General features: G+C 43.0%; 1 protein-coding gene across 1 annotated transcript in view; it reads right to left on the reverse strand.

Moving 5' to 3' along the window:
* Positions 1–16,661, reverse strand: part of SLC16A1 (solute carrier family 16 member 1) — a 49,628-nt gene extending 32,967 nt beyond the window's left edge. Inside the window, exon 1 of the mRNA XM_073615720.1 lies at positions 16,535–16,661. The gene's annotated coding sequence lies outside the window, so the exon portion shown is untranslated. The remainder of the gene's footprint in view (positions 1–16,534) is intronic.
* Positions 16,662–19,854: the final 3,193 nt, after the last annotated feature.

Here is a 19,854-nt window from a genome sequence, read left to right on the forward strand (position 1 = left end):
CTCCACCGACAGACCCAAACCCTTCCTTGGCTACCAGGAGGAAATCACCACTGCCCTTATATACCCGAACGGCCCACCAGAGAACATTAGATCCGATGTAATTAGTAGACTCTCTGAACGCCACTTTCCTGACAAAATCCCTCCCAGAGCAACAGGCCAAAAACGTAAAAAAAAAAATGCCGTGTGTGCTCCAAACGAGGGGTGAGAAGAGACACCACTTATCATTGTCCCCAATGTCCTTCCTAACCAGGCCTCTGCATAGTTGACCGTTTCCGCCGTTACCATACTTCACTAAATTATTAGTGAAGTATGGTAAACATAACCCTCACTCCCTGCCTTCACACACCTTCACACCCCTTATGCCTCTGCTTGCTCTGTAACTGACCCTGGCTTGTTATTCGACCATGCTTCTGCCTACCGATTCTGTTTATATCTCTGCCTGATCTGGAACTGACCCTGGGCTGTTTGACCATGCCTCTACCCTGCCAGTGGACTAGTGGGATTCAGAACACAGGGGTCTCACATATGTGAGGGGCTCCAGAATTGTTTTTCTGGATGAAGAAAACAATTTCATTTGTTTTCTCATTCCTAGATTAGGGTCTGGAGACTCGGAGGCTTCAAAGAGATTTGGGTGGGAGAAGCCTCTACCCCTGTCCCCATTCTGTCCTGAACTAGGCCCTACTTTTGCCTGCTGCCTGTAGGACCTATGCCATCATGCCTCTGCCTGTCGCATGAACTGACCACACCACATGGACCTGCCTACTACCAGGACCAATATATTGGCACTGCTGACAATCTCTGCCCGCACTGACCCTGGACTATATATGGACAGTATCCCTGCCTGCTGCCTGTACTGACTATGGACAGTATTCCTGCCTGTTGCCTGGAAAATTGCGTTTGCTGACCAAGTCCCTGTCTGTTGCCTGGACCAGTGCTATCCTCCTGTGTACAACTGCGCTACTACAACCACAGGTAATCTTTTGTTTACCCTTTGCTCAGCATAATGTATTTTGGGGTGTAATTCTTGGTATGTGAATGCTATGTGTCCCTAGAACACCTGATGGTGTTCCTTGCATGTTGGGCCTCTGTATGTGGCCAGGCTGTGTAAAAGTCTCACACATGTGGTATCGTCATACTCAGGAGGAATAGCAGAATGTATTTTGGGGTGTCATTTTTGCTATGTACATGCTATGTGTTGGAAATCTTACAAATGCACAACTTTGCGTAAAAAAAATGCGTTTTTATTTTTTTTCCCAAAACCGTTCAAAAGACTCATTATCCCTCAGATTATACGTTGGGGTGTTAGCTTTCCAAAATGGGGTCACTTTGTGGGCGTTTCCATTGTCCTGGTGCTCCAGGGCCTTCAAAAGCGTAATAGGTGGTTGAGAAATGAGATGTGTAATTTATGCTCCTAGAACGCCTGATGGTGCTATTTCAATATTGGGCCTCTGTATGTGGCCAGGCTGTGTAAAAGTCTCACACATTTGGTATTGCCGTACTCAGGAGGAGGAGTAGCAGAATGTATTTTGGGGAGTCATTTGTGGTATACACATGCCATGTGAGAGAAATAACCTATTACAATGACAATTTTGTGGGAAAAAAAAAAAATCTTCATTTTGCAAAGAATTGTGGGAAAAAAAAAATGACAACATCAAAAACCTCACAATGAAAAGTGGGCATTGATTTAAGTGCCCACAACATGGGATTGTGGCAGGCAAAAGGATTTTAAATTATAAAAAAAAAAAAAAAAATTTTGACTACTGTCACTTTAAAATGGCAGAATCTGAATGGCATGTGGCTCCCGAGCGGGAAAAACGTGATTTGAATTGGGAAAAACACGTGTTTTAGGGTTATATAAGACCCTCGCATCAAGCCCCTGTCACAGTTGACCCCACAGCAGCTTGACGAGCTCCCCATCCCTCCCACCCTGTCGCAGCACCTGTTATGTGGTTTGTCACCCTTGGATCAAGGGGGGACTTTGATGAATGTTTTATTTATGGTACTCGCTCGAGTTCTATAACTGAGCGAGATATTGATATATGTTTTATATAATTTAATAAAATGAATAAATAAAAAAAGAAAAAGAAAATTTAAAAATATTTAATTTATTGATTATTTATAAATTTATGTTTATACCAATAAAGGTGCCACGGCCATTTTATCGCCAATTTTAATTGAGTTTGAGTGTGAATTATTTCCTTTTCTTTGTTAATCTTTTGTACGGCCTACATTCCCATGCATCTTACTAAATACCTTGGAATGTCTACTTTCAAAAAAAAAGGGGTCATTTGGGGGGTATTTGTACTTTCCTGGCTTGTTCGGGTTGCAAGAAATGAGGCCACCAGTACATCAGGTGTGATCAATTTTTTATGATTTGCACCACAGCTTATAGACTAACTTTCACACGGACCAAATAATATCCACTAATTTGGGTTATTTTTACCAAAGATAAGTAGCAGTATAAATTGTGGCCAAAATTTCTGAAGAAAAATAATTTGCAAAAATTTTATCACAAACTAAGAAAAGTGCGTTTTTTTCAAAATTTTCGGTCTTTTTTCATTTATAGCGCAAAAAATAAAAAACCCAGAGGTGATCAAATACCACCAAAAGAAAGCTCTATTTGTGAGAAAAAAAAAAATGATAAAAATTATTTGGGTACAGTGTTGTATGACCGCGCAATTGTCATTCAAAGCGAGACAGCGCTGAAAGCTGAAAACTGGTCTGGGCAGGAGGGGGGTTTAAGTGCCCAGTAAGCAAGTGGTTAATAGTAGGTTTATTTTAAACAGTAAGAACAAAAATATCCAGAAAAAACACATTTCAAAAAAAGATCTAAATTGATTTGCATTTTAATGAGTGAAATAAGTATATGACCCCCTATCAGAAAGATTTCTGGCCCCCAGGTGTCTTCTATACAGGTAGTGAACTGAGATTAGGAGCACTCTTAACCGCTTAAGGACCGCTCCATGTACATATACTGCAGCAGGGATGCACTTAATCTCTTGCCAGTGAGCCGCCGTCATACTGCGGCAGGTTGGCTCTCCTGCACAAATCGCCGTAGGTGTACGTCGGTCTGTGCAAGGAGGATAGTGGGCGCGGGTCCCGCAGACTCGATGTCCGCCAGCCACCCGCGAGCGCTGTGTACAGAGGCAGAACAGGGAACTGCCTAATGACATGTCAGAGATCTTCTGTTCCCAGTGATCAGGAACAGTGATCTCTGTCATGTCCCAGTGAGCCCATCCCCCCCCCTACCCCCCTACAGTGGGAACACTCCCAGAGAAAACATTTAACCCCCTTGATTGCCCCCTGGTGTTAAGCCCTTCCCTGCCAGTGTCATTTTTACATTGATCAGTGCCTTTTTATAAGTAGAGAGCAGCAGCAAACAACAACCTAGATGACTGCCTGTAAAAGCACCATTCAGTAGCAAGGAGCATAGAAATGTGAGCTTAGAGTAATTAAATCAAATCAATTAGTTGGCCAATTATGATTGAATACCTCATGTGCCATTTCTTTCATTTAAAATAATGTAACAAAGAGGATTGTTCCACACAAACCGTAGAACAAAAAGTGGTGGACTATCACTGTTCCAGAAACTTTGCACTAGAATGTAATAATGTCAACATGCTTAATGCTGGGTTTTTTGTTTTTTTTTTTCCCCCACACACAAACTATGTTGCCTATAGCAGAGAAGAGGTACTCTGATGGTATGGAGGTGCCTGGGATACAAAAGTAGGTTTTAGCAAGTTGTGCAAAGGTAGGATATTTCTCCTTCCACCATTTCAAAGAGTTTCCCTCTGGCTTCTTTGCAAAACAAGCCTGTACTTGAGTATTCATACTCCCCTCATGTTGCCCCCTTTAATCTCCTCTTAACTGCTACCCCCAAACTCAAGTAGCGAAGCTGGAAATGTTTAGGGCTCAGCAACTCTAGTTACAGGTGAAAAGGTCGAGGGTGGGGGGGTGGGTGTACTAAAGGCTGAGACTTTTTGCAAGGATATAATCATTCTTAAACATAATGCACAATATTGGTAAACTTTTACTTTAAATATCACTATAATGCCTTATATTACCTCCAGTCTATCAGCATTCAGCTTCTCTGGGTCCAGATGCTGATCTTCCTTGCACAGAATCCTTACACAATTTCCTTCATCTTCCCAGGACTACATGTCCCATGAGACATTACTCCTCACCCTTTCTCAGGTACTTACTGTCATGTATGGACAGTATACAGAGCTGTACGTGCGCTGCACAGTTTTTCCTGACATGTAAACAAATAATGCATTCTGTACGCAGGCCAATCAATCATGAAAAATGTTGACAACATTTTTTATCAATTATGTCAAAACGTTTTTTCAGCCCTACAAACATTAAAATGTCAGACATTTTTGTGGTTTCTTTCGAAAATTGGTGAAATTCAGCGCTACAAGGGCATAGACAATGGTGCACATTCTCTACACTAACATGTGAACATAGTTTGCCTAAAAATAAACTTGCTAACTGCAGATCACAGCACTATATCAGGGCCTCCAAACAGCCAGTCTTTAAACAGTCACTAATTACTGGTAAATACCTCTTAATAAAAGTCCATAGAATTTGCAATGCTCAGTGAAACCAGCTTAGTGATGAAGAACACATTGACCTTAGTGAAGAATAAACTGACCTTCGTGTATTCCTTTATCAAGAGGAAAACTAATGATCCAGCACATTTCAAGAGTAGACATATAGGCTATACCATTAATAGGGCAAGGAAAGACCTTTAAAAGGCTTAATGTACACGGGATGTTTTTACTTGACAGATAGTAACCCACGTTTTAAAATGTCCGTTTTGCCACATTTACATTTTTTTCCCCCCAAAACCAAACCAAAGAAAATTCCCAGCTCAACTCGCCAGCCAAGCTGCAGAATATTGGAGTGCTTTGAAGCAGCTCTGCAGCTTACACTTGCAAAATGTGTGCCAACTAAACCAGTTTTTAACGCATACCGTTAGACAGGATAAAGCGGTTAGTAGCAGACTGGCTGGTGAGTTAAGCTAGGAATTTACTTTGGTTTTGTTTTGCATGCATTGCCCTTCTGTGTTGATGTCTTCATGCATTGCCCTCCTTGCTGTGAAGGCCAGTTGTTTGTTAAGATTGGTTACTAGTCCTAGAAAGCCTTGAGGCAGGTTTAAAGCAGAGCTCCACCCAAAAGGGGAAGCTCTGCTTGTTTGCTCCCCTTCCTTCACTGCCACATTTGGCACCTTTCGGGGGGGGCAGGTAACTGGTTTTGACAGGTACCCCATCCTGCTGACTTTGTTGTGGCAATCTCAGCTGGAACCTTGGTCCCCTCCTTTCCCCGCCACCGGGCCATTCACAAACTGCAGCACACTTCACGATTGCGCAGTAGCAAACAGGCTGTAAAGCCGCAAGGCTTCACTGTTTGTTTCCCTCAGCCGAGATGGCGGTGGCAGCATGCAAGAGCCGACTGAAAAATCGGCTAGGGTAAAGACACCACTGGATCCGTGGACAGGCAAGTGTCCTCATATTAAAATATTTTCTGAAGGAGCCTGGCGCTCCACTTTAACAATACAGATACTGTTTGACATGGAATTACATGTGAACGCCAACTTAAAAAAAAAAAAAGGAAAAAAAAACTATTTTCTTCTGCAGAAAAATGTGCTTAAAGCTGCGTTTTGCAAATGTGTTTAGGGGCTTCAGGCGTTTGGGTGTTCATATCAGTGGCCAGAATATTAGTTTATTCTGCCCACTGGAATGAAAGCTTACGCGTGGTCGTTTTTTCTGCCTGAACACTCCTCTCATGAATTTGCAAGTGCTTTTTTTTCTGCCTCTAAATGCCTGTAAACACCTAAGTGTACAAGGACATAAAGGCTAACTCGGAGGATCATTTAGAGGGGGAAAAAAAATTCCCTGTACAGGTATAAACCATTCTGAAAACCATCCAGCTGTTAAACCTCACTACCTGCAGTCCCTGAAAAAAGCAGGCTTCTTAAAAGTGTAGTCTTTTTAACCCAACTCCCACAGGTTATAGACAAAAGATGGCTGAGCGGGAGCTTGTTATGACATCCTTTCAGTTGCGCAGCCTATCGGCAACGACGCAGCTCGATCTGTGACCCAAAGGGTCTATTGGATACTGTGGATGACAGATCATTGTCCTGGGCCAGTTCCAGCAATCACAATTATACACAATGAATGCCTTTCATTCATAGCCACTGTGTACCATTGCGATTATATCTGATTGTCACAGTGATCACATGGTACAGACAGGGCCAATCATAGCGCATCTGTACCATGTGATCATGCACCCTCTGAATGAATGGATGGATGGATGTCATTCATAAAAATGGTTGCTTATAACAGTGATCACTGTTCTAAGCAATCGGTGTAAAGAAAAGAAAAAACCTGATCACCTCCTCAGTAGTAGTGTCACTACGGTAACATTGCACTGCTCCGGTCACAGTATGTAAATAAATCATTTTCTAATTTTCCAAAAAATTGACAAAAAAAAAAAAATAAAAAAAAACACAACACAAACTCACCATGCCTTTTACTAAATACATTGGGGTGTCTACTTTCCAAAAAAAGGGGAATGGTGGGAGTAATGTGTACTGTCCTGGCATTTTAGGGCCTCAAGAAAAGAGATCAGCTGTCAGGATGGATCAATTTTCAAAATATATACCATAGTTTGTAGACTAACTTTCACACATTAAAATACATTTCTTTGGTAAAATAACCCAAATCAATGTAGCAGAATACATTTTGGCCTAAAGATATGCAAACTTTTTTTTTTATTATAAACAAAAACAGTGGTAATTAAATGTCACCAAAAGAAAGCTCCGTCTAAAAAAATAATTGGGTAGAGGGTTGCACGACTGAGCAATTGGGTTTCAAAGTATGACAGAGCTGAAACTTGGCCTGGGCAGAAAGGGGGTGAAAGTGTTTGGTATTGAAGTGGTTAAAACGTTACATACCGCCTGCCATCTGGATTTGAAAGAATATCCTTACCCTAACAAACGAGCTAAAAATATTCTCTGTTCAGGTTTCTATTCTGTCCCATAACAAGGACAAGCTTTTCCAGATGCACAGACAGACCACAAGCCTGGTCTCATCAGATGTTCTAAACATTAAAATAGCACTACTTGCTGTTAGCAAGGGCGGCCTATTGCATCACTGCTCATTATAGGAGATACTAAAGATAAGTTTACACATTGCACTACAAGATGACAGCCTGGTATGCAAGAGTGTCAGTCACATTGGCAAAGGACAGTCCATTGGGGGGGGAATGGAAAGGACAAGGAAAAAAAGTTCAGAAAAATCAGTCTTGTGGAAATTTAGTAGTGACAAAAGGTCCACTCTCAGTAATTTAAAAATTGCATTCAGAACAAAGCAGAGACCAGCATGAATAGACAACCGACATGCAAAATTTCATCAAGCACCTGGAACAGCAACAAAGCCTCAGCGGGCCAAACCACAGTACTACTGCCACTTGTGATACAAAACAGAGAACAGATCAGTTTGGCTAAATATCAACACACTACAAGACTTTGCATACAGGAAATGCAATAATTTACAGATTTGTTTCCAAATTTCCAAAAACAAAAATCAGATTAACCAATTTGGCATTACCTTGCATGATGTTTAGGTGGGTGAGGAGAGGATACCATAGGCACAGGCAAGTGTTGCCTTATCAATTCTTGTCACCATCTTAACCACCTCAGCTCTGGAGGATTTTAGCCCCTCCATGGCATGGTAGACATTTTTTGCTATTCAGCATGGCGCTACTTTAACTGACAATTGCTCAGTCAAGCAACACTGTACCCAAACTAAACTTAGTTTTTTATTACACAAATGGAGCTTACTTTTGATGGTATTAGATCACCACTGGATGAGGAAAGTGCACTGAACACTTATTCTTTAAAGATCTTTGAAACTATGGTCAAAGAGTGTCTTTAGAATATTACACCCCCCCCCCCCCTTGCAGATCCTTAACCACTTTAATACCGAGCACTTTCGCCTCTACCTGCCAAGGACAATTTTTAGCTTCCAGCACTGTCGCACTTTGAATGACAATTGCACGGTAATTTTTATAATTTTTCTTCCCACAAATAGAGCTTTCTTTTGGTGGTATTTGATCAAACTAAAAAAAGACCGAAATTTTTGAAAAAAAAAAAAAAAAAAAGTATTTGTTTTCTCCTTCACTGACAGGTGTTACTGCTGGGCACTGAGACTTTGATGGGGCACCGATTGGCAGCTGTGCTGATAATCAATGTGCCGATAATCAGCACAGACCCCGTTTACTGGCACTTCCTGGTTCACACGATGATCAGCTGCGATTGGTCACAGCTGTTCGCATATGGTAAAAAGCCTCTGTCAGAGGCTCCCTACCACGATCGGAGATGCGGTGTGTCAAACTGATATACTGCACCAGCAATCGAGGTGCTGAGCGCCAGCATGTTATCCTGATGGGCGTGTCATGACACCCAGTCAGGATGACAACCACCGCCCAGCCGTCAAGCTGCTATAGGCCGTGCAGTGGTTAAAGTGGAGCTCCACCCAAAAGTGGGAGGAGGAGGAGGGAGGAGGAGGGAGGAGGGAGGAGGGAGGAGGGAGGAGGGAGGGAGGGAGGAACTTGTCAAAACTAGGTACCCACTCCCACTCCTGGGTAAGATCGCCGCATGGCGATCTACAAAATTTCCAGAACCCCCACCTCCTGGGAGACACACAATTCCCACAAGATAGCAGGACCATTCAGAAAGTGCAGCACGACTCACACATGTGCAATAGGAAACAGGCTGAGAGGCCACAAGGCTTCGCTTCCCTTAGTGGAGATGCTGGCATCTGCACCCAAAGCCGATTGACAAATCAGCTAGGGTGCCGAAGTTACAGGATACCTGGACAGGTAAATGTCCTATTAAAAGTCAGCAGCTACAGTATTTGTAGCTGACTTTTTTTTTTTTTTTTTTTTTTTTTTTTTTTTACAGGCTGGAATTCCACTATAAGCTGCTTTTAGCCAACACAAGCATCAATTCTGTAAGTCAGATAATCATAGAACAGGCCCATTATCTACTCGGAACAGACAACGGTCTGTTCTTTTTTCCCCTCCACTTACAAAAGACTGCCAGATCTCTGAAAAATAATTTTCCTTTTAAGCCCTCATGCACACAGGCTGTTAAAAAAACGTTATGAAAACGCCAGTATCTTTGCAGTGATTTTTTTTTTTTAATTGTTCAGCTTTTTTCAGCGTTTTTGCAATAGCGTTTTTTAGCGTTTTTTTTTTTTTCAATGGATCAAAAACGTTGGTGAATGACGTTTTTGAGCGTTTTTACAGCTGAAAAACGTCTTTCAGAACCCACTGGTCCTGGGTTTTTTTTACAGCTTAAAAACGCCTATGCCACTTGCAGCTCAAAAACACCTAGGTGGGCATGAAGCCATAGACTAACATAGACAGGCCTTTTTAAGCTGCAAAAAAAGCTCAAAAAAGCAGCTGTAAAAACGTCCGTGTGCATGAGGACTAAAATTCACAAAATGTTGCAGTTCTGTGACTTTACATTGTAGGCAATAGAGAAAAAAAAAAAAAAAAAAAAAAAACACACATTTTTGAAATTTGACCATTTTGAGGCTTTTTATAGTTCTGTTCAATGACCTCAGGTCCATACAAAAACCTGTGGTTACACAACATTTAGGGTTCCAAGTCTTCACGCTTTATTGCAGCATGTATGCAGGCCCACATTACTGCTTGGAGGCATGGACACTTCCCACTGGGTTCATCAGTGGGGTTCTGAGGACTACAGCATTGTAGGGTGACACCTCAAGGGGCAGAGATAGATCTATGACTGCAGGGATGAAATTTCTGATTCACAGAGAACCCAGAGAACTATAGTCCATAGATCAGATGAAAGACAATCCGTGAAGTCTTCAGTGATGAAATACAGGTAATACATGCAGGTGACTTCACCAATGGTAAAGATGGCAGCTCACTAGGGCTGCAACTAACGATTATTTTCATAATCGATTAGTTGGCCGATTATTGTTTCGATTAATCGATTAATCGGTTGATAAGCTTAAAAAAAAAAAAAAGTGTTGTGTATAATTTAGTTAATATGTAAAGTTTTAAAAAAAGGCAATTTATTCTTAAATATCTCTATGCAGTGGTAAATATAAATAACTATATGGTTAGGGAGCAACATATCTAATCCACTCTGAGAATAACAGACAGAAGAGATATACTGTATATACAATTAGATGAGATATACTGTATATACTATTAGAGGAGAGATATACTGTATATACCATTAGAGGAGAGATATACTGTATATACCATTAGAGGAGAGATATACTGTATATACTATTAGAGGAGAGATATACTGTATATACTATTAGAGGATATATACTATTAAAAAAGGGTGAATCTGGTAAATATCATCAGACTCAGAGATCAATTTTTTTTTATTTAAAAAACAAACAATGTCTTCCTTCAAAAAAAAAATGGCATTTTAAGAACATTTGTTCAATTTTTTAATTGTTAGTGGGGTCAAATTGACGTTCATTTTCAACCATGGTGACAATTTGTAAATAGAAAACTTCTTGGTCAAAGGAATTTTCAGACGGTGTATGTGGTTTTCGTTCATTTTAAAAACAGAATGTTAAAAACAAGTGAAAATTTCAAACATTCTTTCATTCAGCGAATGTACAAAGATTTTTCGTCTGAATATTCTCTTCTGAAAATTGATCCGTGTGGCCAGCATAAGGCTCGGTACACACCTATGCAGTTTGCTTTTGATATGTTTCTGCAGTGCTTTTTGCTGTGCGTTTTGATTTTTGCGCACGTGATTTTGCTGCAATTTGCATTTTTTTTTTGCATTTTTTGGCCCAATTTGTTGTTGGGCAGATTAAAAAACACAAATTGCTACAAAAACGCATTACATGCTTTTCTGCAGCTTTTCCATTGAAGTGTATTGAACCAAAAAAGCACCGTTTTACATAAAAAAAAAGTCCCTGAACCTTTCCAAATACGCAGCAGCTGAAAAAAAGCATAGATGTGAACGTGTCCCATAGGAAACCATGTAAATGAACTGCAGTGCGTTTCTGCAAAAAGCACCAAAAAACACACAGATGTGAACCACGTCTAAGAGGTTTAGTAACATAATGGGGGTTTAAAAAAAACTAAAATTAGCCCTTTATAATACAAAAAAAGCAAATAATCTCTATTGTAAGGGGTTCATTTTTTTACTGTAGAACTGTGAAAGTAACATTTACAGTAGCGATTATTTGCTCTTTTTGTACTATAAAAGGCTCAATTTAATTTTTTTTTAACCCCATTATGTTACTGGCCGATTAATCGATTATGAAAATAGTAATCGATTATTTTCATAATCGATTAGTTGTCGATTAATCGATTAGTTGTTTCAGCCCTACAGCTCACCTCACTGAGTGGACCCTTTGATTATAGAGGGTCTGCCACACCTTCCCACTCGAGGTATCAGGTGGTAAATCAGCAAGTGTGTCCAAGAAAAACCCCTCTTGGTTAGATATACCAACCCGCACTGTCCACTCCAAAAGCCACAAATATCATGGAAATAAGAAGCAATGCATAGTGCTCTCTGCATACATATAAAATTTAATGTTGATAGAAATTAATAAAACTCACAAGAATGGCACTTAAAACCAAGCAGCCGGTCACGTGAGCGCAGCTCTGAAATAAGCGCAAAAAGTAAAAACCGCAGAGGTGATCAAATACCATCAAAAGATGAGCTCTATATCCCGGACCCCCTAGGACAAGACCCTGGCTGGGTGTTTAGCAGCAAGCTGTCCTTTGCTTGCCTTCTGGTAAGCGTATATTTCTTATAGTGATCAGCACATAAGGGTGATGGAAGATTGCACATTTATAATATATCACTATAGTGGATAATTTGGACTTTGTTGCAACTTTGTAGTTTTCTTTTTTGTTAGGAGCGCAGTATTTTCTTCTTTTACTTCAAACCAAGTGCCTGGTGAAACAGCGCATGTGTAAACAATCTACGATGGCTGCGGATCAATTGACGGACGTGACGTCACCCGCAGCCATCGTAGATTGTGAGAGTACTATGTATTGCTTTTTATTTCCATGATATTTGTGGTTTTTGGAGTGGACAGTGCGGACTGGTATATCTAACCAAGAGGGGATTTTCTTGGACATGCTGATTTACCAGCCGATACCCCGAGTGGGAAGGCGTGGCAGACCCTCTATAATCAAAGGGTCCACTCAGTGAGGTGAGCTGCCATCTTTAACATTGGTGAAGGTTCTGAATTTCCCACCAAGTCACCTGCATGTATTACCTGTAGTTCTTCACGGATTGTCTTTCATCTGATCTATGAACTAGTTGTTCGTTTTTTTCTTAGCGCTGCAATGTCTATGATTTTACTTCAGGGATTTGAATTTTGACCCTTGGCGTTCAGCAGCTATTACAAAATTGCCTTTTTTTTATTGCGCCGATTTGTCTTCTCCTTATATTTCTGTTTTATAAATGGGATCACATGCATCTTAAAGTGATATTAAGGGCAAGGGTTTTTTTCTTGGGTCCCCCGCCAGCACTCTGGGCCCCTCCCCCTTGTTGAGTGCCCCCACAGGGACCTGGGAGAGACCTTGACATCCCTGGATCAAGATCAGGCTTAGGCAAGTAATGGGGGGGGGGGGGGGAGCTGCACACTGAAGGTTTTTACCTTCTTACATAGAATACAGGACCTCCCTGAAGGCTGCTACCAACTTTGACTGGTCTTCTTCCAAGTTTTGACTGGCTAGGCTGAGATGTGTTCATTCATCGCGGCAGATGCTGAAGCCGCGCACTGAGCTGCATGCACACATGGCTCAGTATACAGTGCAAACTGGCAGGCAAGGGTCCGTACACACGATACGAAAAATCAGACAGATTCCCCCGGTATTATTTGCAGGCTAGTCACATATCAAAAATGGAGAGGTTACTAAAGTTACGAAAATACTCATACTACAGAAAAAAAAAAAAACACTATCGGAAGTGATTCTCATGTGTTGTAGTGTAGTTAACGTATTTTAAGATGACAACTGTACTGATTAAAAGAAAAATCGTACAATCTGGTATCATACGAGAAAAATTTTCGTGTTTGTCCGATCAGATAATAATTGGATGAAGGGTCATAATAGGCTCTCGAAAGCTCTGTACCAACGATCCAATTATTGTACAATCACTTCGAAAGCTGTATTTTTCATCCGATTTTCGAATCGTGTGTATGGGCCATTACAGTGTATTGCAGAAGAGACATAGTAACTCTTTATTAAATAAAGCCTGCCTGTTTACAATTTTTTATTTGAGTAAAATTGCGCTTTGAGTAAGATCCATACAGCCCAAGTTGCTCTTCAGCCATTTTATTTGAAAGGTGGCATTGGGCTGTAAGTAAATCAGAATATGTTCTTTCAGTAACAGTACACAAGGATTAAAATATTTAGGAGGCTGTAGGTTTATATAGCCATATTGGGTTTGTCTTGTCCCAGTTAATTATAAAAATGAAAAGAATCTGAAGCATCATAACTCAGACTTTATTTCCTATTACCAGAAAGCCATTTTTTTTTCTATGAGGGCTAAAATAGATGTTTGCAACAAAAAGCAGAGCATGCAAGAGCTTGCCAGAACCGAGGTAAAAAACAGGAAACCGGGAACACCGTCAGCAAGATTGAGTCTGAATGACATTCTCAAATATAGAAACAAAATATGTAATTACTAATTAGGACTACAGTAAGAAGTCAAAATGACTTGAAGGATTTATAAAGCAGTGTTTCCCAGGTACTGTGACATCACATCCTCTACACTGTTGCCAAGCTACCAAGACGCTGTTCCATAAGGCAGGCAGCTAGAAGCACGCACACACCAGTGAATGCAGTAACTCATCATTACTCATACCACAGCTCTGAAAGGCAAGAAAAGAGTAAGGTACTGAAATCCAGATACCGGCCGGAAGTTAAATGAGTGAGGAAGTTTGTAAGAGTAAAAATTCTATATAAAGAATACATGTTATACCAAGACAACTAGGTGACTGGATAAAAGAAAAACACCAGATAAAGTATTGCAAATATTAAAAACAAACAGAAGCTGTGAAAGTTTACAGAGGAACAATACTGCTTGTATCTTCAATAGTTCTGCTTTACCAGCCTGTAACTTCACAATCGGGGATGACTGTCAAGGTCAAAGAGTACCCAGTTATTATACAGATCTGAAAGTTCCATTCTGACGCTACCAGTCTCATTCTCATAGATGACATACCATACCACTCAGCTCATTCCAACATTACTTCACTCAGACAAAACCAAGCTGGATGGAAGGTAGGTAATATGCACATTAGCAGATGAGCATTAAAGTGATTGGAAAGTTTTGTTTTATTAAAAAAAAGATAAGTCATATCATACTTACCTCCACTGTGCAGTTCATTTTGCACAGAGTGGCCCCGATCCTCGACTTCTGGGGTACCCTGACAGCGCTTGTAGCTCCTCCCCCCCGCATCATATACCCCCTAGGAGAAGCACTAGGGGGGGGGGGGTGTACCTTGCGGACGCACTCCCGAGTCCAGCATTTGCATCCAAAGACGCAGAATGCAGGACTCGGCCCCCCACCTCCTGGCACCCGCATCACTAGATTTGACTGACGGCAGCAGGAGCCAATGGCTGCACTGCTATCAATCAAGAGGCAGAGGGGAAGATCGCGTCTCTGGCGTGGGAATTACGGGGCTCAGGTGAGTAAAATGGGGGGCGGTCAGTGACAGAAGTTTTTTCACCTTAATGCACATGGTGAAAAAACACAAGGGTTTACAACCCCTTTAAGCACATCTTGGTGGTGGCCTTAATGACTGAATCAAAGACCTGGAAGTAGTATGCAGATGGCAGGGTGGGAAAGTCCAACTTCCCTCTAATGCTCCTTTCAGATGTGCGCAACTTGTGAATATGCGCTTTTCACATGCTTTGTTTTCTGCACCACACATAAGGAAGTCTATTCATTTGAACGGGTTACTCTACGCACACCGAAGAAACTCCCACACTTTCTCGTATGTTAAAACTTCAGGAGTTTTCTGGCCCCATTTGGAGGTGACATTAAAGGGGTTGTAAACCCTTGTGTTTTTTCACCTTAATGCATCCTATAACAAAGCTTTAGTAATACTTTGACAATAGCACAGTAAGGGCGATGCATGTTTTTTCACACGTTTCCAGGAGGAATGAATGAAGCTGACTATCACTACCTGCAGGCTGGCTATACATAAGTAGAACTGGGTTTACTCATTTCTTAAGGTTTGTTCGATTTTGCAGCGATGTTAGTTTTCAAAAGCAGTGACAAGAAAACGTGAGAGCGTGATGGAGAATTTATCCATTCAGAACTACTGTAGGAATGAAAATTGACTTTAGTAAATCTAACTCTTTAGAAAATCTACTAGGCCAGGTTTAGTAATCTTAGAAGGTAGGTCAGCTCCTACATTGATCACTGAAAGCTTTAACAGGTACTGAAGTTTGTAATAAAAATATAAGAGGCCAGAACAAGTTGAAGTACCAAATGTATCATTTCCCCCTCAATACACAACTCAGATGGAGAGAGCCCAAAGCAGCCTCTCAACCAAGTGTCCATGGAAGCCTAGGGTTCCTCCAAAGGTTGCCAGGGCTTCCACGATTATTATTACTATACAGGAGTTATATGGCGCCAACCGATTACACAGTGCTTTACAACATAACAAGGGGCAATACACCAAATAATACAAGAGGGTTAGAAGGGCCCTGCTGATCATATTGATGACCTGATCCCTTGCCTGATGGGTGCCCACACAGCTGCAGTCCCAACACCCCACCCTGGTGGTGCCCACAGCAGTGACCACCAAAGCCTGACATGATGGGTGCCCACAAAGCAGCAGCAGCCGGGCCGCCCCCCCGACATCCCTCCATGATGGTGCACACAGCAGTGACCACCAAAGCCTGACATGATGGGTGCCCACAAAGCAGCAGCAGCCGGGCCGCCCCCCCCCCCCCGACATCCCTTCATGATGGTGCACACAGCAGTGGCCACAAAACCCCAACATGATGGTGCCCACACAGCAGCGGACCAAACATCCCACCATGATGGTGCCCAGTTGTGGCCCTGGCACTCCACCTTCCCATGGACCAGCAGTGCAGAAGAGCCCTTCTTTTTCTCAGTGCCCATCAATGTGGTGTGCCTTCTGTACCATGATCTGTAGCTCTGATGCCACCCCTGAGCCCACAATGATAAAGGGTCAGCCCATCAATGACTTTGCCACGAGGTGACCCCCACCATGGTCTCCACCAGCATAACGGAGTAATGTGTGCCCTGCACACCTGGGGACTGTCCCCTCTACAGCATCCCCTACCCCACAACTGCCTACGTGGACTCCGCTCTTTTTTTACCCACAGTCCCACTCACCCCATCACACGTGGGTAACACGCCGACCCCCTCAGCCCCCAGAACATGAACAAAGGCAGCCCCCTCCCCCTACACGTGCGGCACAGGCCGGCTATGGCGAGGACAATACACAGCTCGTCATCTCACCTTTAATCACCGGAGCCGGGAGGCGGATAATGAAGCGTCGGCTGGAAGAGCAATGACCTGATCTCTAACTATCCTCTACTAGTCACATCAGAACACGCCTGCTCCAGCACCGCCCCTTTCCTCTAATAGCTTTGCGGGAGGCTGCAGAGCGCTGGGCACCGCCCCCTTCATTATCATGAAACAGCTGACCGCTCTGCTCTGGGCACCGCCCCCTTATTATTATTCTGGAGGGTGTGTTCTAGGCACCTCCCCCGTATTATTATGGAACAGCTTGAAGGGTAATGAAAGCTGACAGTGTCATAGAATGTGATCAGCTCTCCTCTGATCTGTGTATTGGTCGTATTACTAGAACGGATGTGTGGACTGAGCTCTGCTATGATTCTGTGCCATCAATAATGTATTGGGTGTTTGTGACGCGCCATATACACAGATCGTGATGTTAGGTGCTCATACATTATGTATCATTACCAGGAAGAGTGGGGCAGATGGGACCGATTTAAAGTCACCCTGTCACCACCGAAAGGAGATGGAAAACTGGTCCCTGGAGAAGACTAAAAAAAGCTCAATTAAAGTGTTACTACACATACAACAGTAAAATCAGTCTGTATATGCAATAAAGCGTGCTTGTTATACTCACTATGGAACCTAAGGAGTTAATCCTCTGCATTGTGTAAAAAGGCTGTTTGATCCTGTATGCACATATCCTCCCCTCCTTCCACGGATCCCTGATAATTTCCTGATAACACAGAGTCTATGGAGTCAGACTGCACATGCTCAGTTTGGTGTGTATTGCTAGGTTGTTTTTTTTTTGTGTTGGAGAAGTGCATGTGATCAGCACAGGGCCAATCAGCACCGTCTAGACAGAGGGTCTTGCATCCTGATAGGACACCTCAAAAAAACAGCAAATGCTACTAGCACTCAGGACACTGGTATGATAAACTCACAAACAATTAAATTAAGACTATTGATAAAAAATGGAATCAATTATAAAAAGTCCAAAGATGAATATAAAAAGTCCAATTAATTGTGAGAGGTGCTGAGTAGTGGATCTGGGGAACTGGATCAAGGTGATGAAATCTATAGGAACACAAGCACTAAGGGGCTGCTCTTCTCTGGAGTGAAGCCAGCTCAGGATTTTTGTTTTGATACAACACCTCAGTGCAGTATGAAAACTCCTACAAACTTTAACCTGATAGAAGACACAAGACTGTTATATACTGCTGATGAGAAAAGGTATTCAGCAGTTTATATTTACTAAAATAATTGCATTTCCATGTTCTGTGCGCTGTGGGAGACCAGATATAGTGAATGCAGGGTCCTGGGTTTAGTAACACTTTAAGTTTTCAGTTCAGCTAAAGTTATTCCAGGTGCCTCAAAACGTACAAAGTCTTATAGGGCTGGTTCAGGCATGCAACAAGGACGGACACTCCTCTGAAAACCAATCCATGACAGGGCTGGGTCTAGCCTGTCTCATTTAGGGGTGCACTAAAAAATGTCAGGTGGGCAGAGGATGCAAGGTCAGTAGGGCAGTGTACAGGGGATTAGCAGGGCAGAGGATAGGATTAGCAGTTTGTAGGGCAGTGTACAGGGAGTCAGCCTGGCAGAGGATGAGAGGCCAGCAGGGGAGTGTACAAGAGTCAGTAAGGTAGTATACATGGGTTATCAGGGCAGAAGACTGGGGTCAGCAGGGCAGTGTACATGGGTCAGCAGGGTGGAGGACAGGGGGTCAGCAGGGCAGTGTACATGGGTCAGCAGGGTGGAGGACAGGGGGTCAGCAGGGCAGTGTACATGGGTCAGCAGGGTGGAGGACAGGGGGTCAGCAGACAGCAGGGCAGTGTACATGGGTCAGCAGGGTGGAGGACAGGGGGTCAGCAGGGCAGTGTACATGGGTCAGCAGGGTGGAGGACAGGGGGTCAGCAGAGCAGTGTACATGGGTCAGCAGGGTGGAGGACAGCAGGGCAGTGTACATGGGTCAGCAGGGTGGAAGACGGGGGTCAGCAGGGAAGTGTACATGGGTCAGCAGGGTGGAGGACAGGGTGTCAGCAGGGCAGTGTACATGGGTTAGCAGGGTGGAGGACAGGGGGTCAGCAGGGCAGTGTACTCTCCCCCTCCTGTCATACCAGCACTTCTCCATACAGCACGACACATGATCCATGGATCAGACTGTAGTGTACACAATATGATTACCACTCCCCCAAGAATTTTTTTGCAGTGGGAACATGGGGGAACGCAGTTCTGGCACCTCCAGCACTAAATGTATAATGTATGCAAGGGGTGCTGGGGTGCGATGGAGGGTCTCCTGACGCTGGCTGCTGGTGTATCTATTGTTGCTGGAGGGGATCTACTTTTGTGTGACAATCTATTGTTACTGGGGCTCAGTTGCTGGAAGGGATCTACTGTTTAGGGATGGGTGTATTGTTTCTGGCTGCTGGGAGATCTGTTGGTGCTGGGGGGGGGGTACTATTTTATTGCTTTTTTTGTTATCATTACCAAATTCCATACAAATTACTTAGCGGCTACAAAAGGATACTTGGCTCTATATTCTCTAATAGGGACCATACTGGGAGCTGGGTGGGGGGTGGAACCAAGGGTCGGTGCTCAGAGGTAGGTAGGGGGCAGAGATACGAAGTGACTTAGAATGGGGGAGTTCCTGTACCTATTCTCTGAGAGAAAAACACCATCCACATTTCCTGCTGCTGGAAGATGAGCAGTCCTTGGAGGACACGGGACTGTAATCATACCATGGAGAGTCTGCTCTATGGATCCGGTGTCTCCTGCCGTATGGAGGAGCGCTGGTATGAAAGGAGGGGGAGAGCACAGAACAGACATTGTCACTTCTCTCCCGACTCCTCAGTTTAGTTCCTGCTCCAGGCTGCCCCTCCCTTGTCCTGGATGCGGGGATGGGTAGAGGAGCTCAGCGACCAGGCACATTACCCATGGGGTGGCTGGCCTGGTAAAATCTGGGGGGGGGGGGCGCGATCCAGGCCCAGATCACCTTTCAGAGACATTTGACAAGTGGCGAGGAGACAATATGTTGCCTTCTCAACGCCTGATTAACCCTTCAAATGCTGCAGCATTGCATGCAATTGCAGCGAGGCCCCTAAAAACTGCATTTGTCGTGTTCAGCTTCGGCAACACTCATCGAAAGTGGAATGCTGTTTAATTTTTGACATGCGTACAGAAAGCAGAGATTTGAAGATTCTGACTTAGGGCTTATTTATGTGTTTCTTTTTTTAATCCGCAGTAGATCGCTTTTCAGAGGCATTTGACAACTCTTCTAAGGCCCCATTCACACTTGTGATTTTGTGTGGGCAATTTTC

Source organism: Aquarana catesbeiana, linkage group LG02, assembly GCF_042186555.1.
Source record: "Aquarana catesbeiana isolate 2022-GZ linkage group LG02, ASM4218655v1, whole genome shotgun sequence".
Lineage (NCBI taxonomy): Eukaryota > Metazoa > Chordata > Amphibia > Anura > Ranidae > Aquarana > Aquarana catesbeiana.